The sequence below is a fragment of the Polistes canadensis genome, unplaced genomic scaffold (genome assembly GCF_001313835.1).
Source record: "Polistes canadensis isolate GaletaPanama2010 unplaced genomic scaffold, ASM131383v1 scaffold_191, whole genome shotgun sequence".
Classification (NCBI taxonomy): Eukaryota; Metazoa; Arthropoda; class Insecta; order Hymenoptera; family Vespidae; genus Polistes; species Polistes canadensis.
In genome coordinates this window covers 148,394-154,393 of record NW_014569738.1, presented here as the reverse complement: position 1 = coordinate 154,393, position 6,000 = coordinate 148,394, and the positions used below count along the sequence as shown (strand labels likewise).

The 6,000-nt window shown below is 34.3% G+C and overlaps 1 protein-coding gene across 3 annotated transcripts in view; it reads left to right on the top strand.

The window, feature by feature from the left end:
• LOC106789570 overlaps positions 1-6,000 on the top strand; it is a 189,580-nt gene that overhangs the window by 160,181 nt on the left and 23,399 nt on the right. The window lies entirely within an intron of this gene.

The following is a 6,000-nucleotide window of genomic DNA, read 5'->3' as shown; positions in this document are numbered from 1 at the left end:
ATATACTATTATCTTTTTATCTTTATTTCTCTTATTTAATATATATATGTATCTGTATAATACAATATATAAATATGATCATATGTACTTATGTATATATATTTCTTTATTTCTTTTAATACAGTATACTATATACGTGTACTATGCATTTATTTATGTATGTATTTATGTATGTATGTATATATATTTACATATTTCTTTCTCTTTCTTTCTCTCCCCCTTGTTAATTTATGCGGTTGGCATTACGCGTTATTTCGCGGAGACATCGTCGAGTCTACGAAGTCGTTCTCCCTTATTTTTCTTTTTCTTTTTCTTCTTCTTCTTCTTGTTTTTCTTTTTTGTTTTATTCTTCTTTAACTGCAAGCGCATGGAAATTCGTCATCGAGAGAAGAGAGAAAAGATCGTCAACCTTTTTGTTGCCGCATGAAAGATCCGGCGGCCAACGTGCACGTTGGCTCGTTTCTCCCTTCTACACCCCCTTCCTCCCCTTTTCCTTAAACTCCACGTAATCTTTTTGCGTTCGTTGATCTTTACATTGAATACAAAGTGTCGGTGGAGGTCGAGGTAAAAGAGGAGGAGTAAGAGGAGGAGGAGGAGGAGGGTAATTCCTTTTCGTCGAGAAAATATTGTATCTTGTATTTTCAAAATTATGTTGTTTCTTTTTCCCTCCCACTCCCCCCCCACTCCTATTATTACTTACATTTTAATGATGAAAAATGATACTATTATAAAATTTACGATGATAAATTAACGTTATTATATTTTCTTAAATAATTTATAAATAATTATTTGAATTCGTGAGACGAGATTATACATTTTTGGATTATATAAGACGTGTAAATTTTTATACTAATCAATTATTTTCATTGTAAATCATTTCTTAACGAAGTTTGAACTTGAAAAATATTATTTAAACTTATCCCTCCTCGTAATAATCTCTCGTTCGAATGATTAATCATTAGACGTATCGGAGATAGATAATAGAATTATTATCATAAAGAAAGTATAGTGATAAGCATGTTCTTATTTAGTTTTTAATTTGTATAATATTATCGATGTACCTTGATTCTCTAAAATAAAAGAAAAAAAATAAAAGATTAGAAGAATGAACAAAATGTTAACGAACGAAGAAGAATAAAATGATCATATAAAATAATTAGTATCAATCGTGATAAAATCATGAAGTTTTATATAATCGAATGCAGTTGTTTTCTTTTTTTTTTTTTTGAAAAGGGGATGGTTGGATAAATTCATTCTGAAAATATACACTCGCTGCATCTGGTAGTTAAGTTACCGAACAGGAAAGGGTCTACGTGCCTTTTCAGTCGTAGTAAAGATCGTTAGGCCAATGATGACGACCCGTCTTCGTCGATTAGATAACATCCTTGAAAGTATTATAATAGTAGTAGTAGTAGTTGATCCCTATCGATTTAATAGTCTATCCCAAAAATTGTTCGTCTTTTTTAACTTAAATCATTTATCTATTATATTATGGTAATTCATATTTATCACGATTATTATTACTCTGACCCATTGTTAAATCATGTTCTTTTTTTTCTATTTTTTATAGATCACTTTAAAGACCCACAAGTCAATATTTGTTTCTGTTTTTTAATTATTCTCGAACAACGATAAGATAATATATTAAATCGAACTTAGAAATAATTAATATTAATCGTTTCGATATAAAATAACGTATATCATTTTCTATTCTACAAATTATTGCTTAGAATTCATAAAAAGATATCAAAAAAAAAAAGAATTAGAGATAAAAAGACGAACTTAACTAAATCAAGAGAAACTTAGGCACCACCGTTTTCGTTCTCACCATCATCCAACGGAGGAGTAAACTGAAGGGGGTTTATTTTAAGCGGTGACATTGGAGTGGTCGCGAAAAAAGAAGAGAAATAAAAACGATTGGGAAAACAAGAAAAAGAAAAAAAAGAAGTGAAAAGCATCGGAGGGTGCTTAAATATACTGAGGAAGAAGAACGGTTTTCTAAACGTAGTCGAACCGATGCGAAACTGAGAAGGAAAACAGATAAGAAAGAATGAAAGGGGTTGGGGGTTAGGAGGAGGAGGAGGAGGAGGAAGAGGGGTGATGATCTTCTACTAAATTTGTCCTAACGAATTACTTAGTTTAAACTCGAGCTAATGCGAAAATTATCTTTCCAAGAAGACACGAAATTTCATTTCATTTTATCTTTTGTACACGCACATACATACATATATAATAAATATACACTTAAGCTTTCCCTTTATGGATGGTAGTAAAAAAATTTGAACGATGTGACAGATTTGTTAGTTCTCTTTTACCTTATCCCTTTAAACCTAATGCTTTTTACCGATAAAATAGAAATACCAAATGGTAGGATAATAAGTAACCGATCGTTCGCAATTTAGTCACGCATCATGGAACACGTTTTTCATCTCGGCCGACTATTATACGAGTTAACTATTTAAGTTGATAGGGGTTGAAAAATGTTGAACCCGACCCTAACAGGATTGAAAAAATTTCTCAATCGTTCGTTTACTTCCATTTGTTTTTTATTTTACATTCTTTTATCTCCTTGCCATCATCAGATTTTTCATTCTCAGAGATAATTCATTCATTCAAATTCACTGAACGTGAGGATACATTTTACACACCCTCTCCACCCCCTAGTAAAGCAGAAAAAAACAAAATAGGGTAAAAGCCAGTTAATCAAGGATCGTGTATTCGATTGAATATAAAATCATAAGAAACGTAGGAAGATTTGTAATAATTTCTACGTCACGAGGATAAAAACAGAGAAAGATAGGTCGTCGTCTATCGTAATAGGATAGACGAAAGAGTATGAACGTTTTATACTAGATAAAATCGTCTTCCTAGTCTCGGAAATACCTCCGAGCATAGCTTCAAATAGTTTTCGTGGCGTTCGTCTTCGACTTGTTCGTTTCTCCCGAAATAAGTACGGTAAATTATATCCTTCTCGGTAAAATCGGGCATGGTACCAAGGCATGTATTTCTCTCTCTCACTCTTTTACACACATACACACACTTACTCTTTCATTCTATCTTACTTTCTTACTTTCTCTTTCATTCCCTATCCTTTTCTTTCTCATTTTGATCAAAGTCTAAGAGAAAGAGATAGAATTAGAGTTTATACTTACCCAGTAATAGTAGTAATAGTAGTAGTACTGTTTCGTCTTGATGGTAAAATCAGTGTCTTCGTGATATTCTAAAATCTTTCACACACAGCCGAAACATCGTTTTATTTTCTTCCTAAGATCCCCACAAACTTCTCTTCTCTTCTCTTGCAAAATGCAAAAGAAACATAGTTTTCGTATTCGTCTTGGTTTTGGTCTGTTGGTCTTGGTCTTGGTTATGGTCGTGGTAGTTGTTGTGTTGTGGAACAGCAGCCGCAAAGGCAGACAGACAGACACACCCTCTCAGGATTCCAATCCAACGAAGATTTCTCCTGGTTCGGCCTTCTACGGACTTGGAACTTGGCCAAAGTGGCACGACACAGAAGAGAAGAAGAGTACACGTTTCTATCCGAAAATGTAAAGGGTCTTCGACTCCTAGTTTCCGAGAATCGTGGATATTTCATCGCTGAGAAAACGAAAGGAAAATCTCATCCTCCTCATCCTCCTCATCTTCCTCTGCTGTAGTCTTTTCTCTTTGGTTTGCGTTCCAAAGGAATACGTGATCTCAGAATGCTTTTAATTTGAAAACATTGTCTCTTTTGCACTGTTAAAATGATTTCTATGATCTTTAGAAAGCACGTATGTAAGTATCTATGTACGAAATTGAAGTTCGAAGAAAAGTCTTGATGGAAACTACTCGTGGGGTTGATTTTTAGAATTCAGTTTATTATCTAGTATAAGTTTCCATTGAATTATGCGATTACCAATAATTATTTCGAATAATTCTGAACTATAAATTACAAACTTTTACTTTTCTTTATTAGATAATTATAAATATATATATGACAGATGAATAAGTGTGTACTTTTGAGATTGTATTACAAATACAATATCTTGAATGTGAAAGATTTCATCGTTAAATTCGTGTTTCCCTTTAATGATGTAAATTACCTCGAATTGAACCCATCTAAGGCTTTGGTGTCGTGCCAAAAACGGCTGAAACTGAAGTTAGGTGTACCTCTCTAACACTTAGGAAATACACATGACAAGTATATATATGTGTGTGTATGTAGTATGTACGTGTCGACGAACCAAAGGGTCCTTGACACATCTGTTGGGGGTTAGCCAAGTTCACAACTCGTGGGAGTTAAAGCACACCTGGATAAACCGAACACACCCCCACCCACCCCACTACCTTCACAATCAACCAACTACCGTTTCGTTTCGTTTCGTTTCGTTTGGGTTTTGGTTTACTCGATACTAACACCACCACCATCACAATCACCATCACCACCACCACCACCACCTTTCTCTTTCCTCTCTCTCTGGTATAGTAATTGCACCGACAGCGACCGCACAAAGGCAACTTCTGAACAACTTCCGAGCACAAAACACACGCTTTCCTGGAAGAACATCCTCTTTGTGTCGATCATTTCTCTGGGTGGGCCGTAGCAATTAGTTTCTCGCGAATGAAGAGAAATCAGTCGATGTCTTAAACGTAAAATAGGTTACACTTATGTTCTTTTATACTTGTATCTTACTATAATCTACTTATAATCGTATATTTCAATATTATTTAAATCCATCTTGTTCCTTTATAATCCATTCGATAATTCATTCAGAATAATTCGAATAAAGAAATAATTATTTGTCTTTAAAAGAGAGGAATAATAAAATAGAAAAAAAAATCCTATATCATATAAAAAGAACACAAAATTTATACAACATTTTGCGAAGTAGAATAACGTAATAGAAAAATAACAATCTTTCTTCTAACGCATGATAAAAAATAAAATAAAAAGAAATTGCATTATTAAATCGAATATAAAATTCTGATACCATAGGATTAGGGTTGGGGAGAACCAAACACCCGATGAAAGGTTCAATCAAAACAAAATAAAATAAAAGTGCATATGTTTATACGCGAAGAGGATTATTCATTCGCGATGAGTGCAAGAGAGGTTGCTGCTGTGTACGCATAGTCGTGCACCAAGGGGGCATGCACCCGGGGGAAAATGCATCAGAGTACGCAAAGCCCCCTTTCCCCCCCTTTGTTGCATCCTTCCTTCCTTCCCTTAGCTTTGAGCATATATGTGTAGTACACCCGAGAAGATATATCGTTTCTCCCACTACTTGGATATTAACACACATTCACACACGTATATAAAACATAGAGACAGCATGCATCTAAAGTGCATAGTGAATCTCGAATAACCACCACTACTTATCGTACCCATTCTTCTTTCTTTCTTTATTTATCTCTCTCTCTCTCTTACTCTCTTACTCTTCCTATCTCTTGTCCCCCCTGTCCCCCCTGTTCACCCCCCCTAAAAGTCAGGCAGCCCCACCACTTCAGCACGCGCTTCCTCGGTGTGGTGTGGTGTGGTTCGGTTCGGTTCGGTTTCTTCGTGGCTTGAAGCTTCTCTCTCTTCTATACAAGTTGTTCGTTCCTTTACGAACGCTAGTAGTCGAGTTGCAACCGGTGAAGGAGTCGGTCGTTTGCGTGACGCACGATATCGCACGATTTTTTTACCTTCTACCATTTACCTTTTGCCTATTCCCTTTGTATTTAAAAAATTTTTGTTTTTCTTTTATCTCTACGAATGGACGAGTAATAGTTAATAGTAGTAAGTGCATTCGTTTTCGAGAGTGTGTGAGATTGTTGAAATAATAAATAAAAAACACGTTATTGTTATCTGTTTTTTTATGTTTGTTTTTTATTATTAATATTTTGTTTTGTATCATACGAAACTTTTGATAGTGTGATCGAAATATATATCCCAGTGCAAGAATTGAAACGATATATATGATTTATATGTATATGTAATATACTTTGACGTATATATATATATATATATTTTTTAAAAAATTA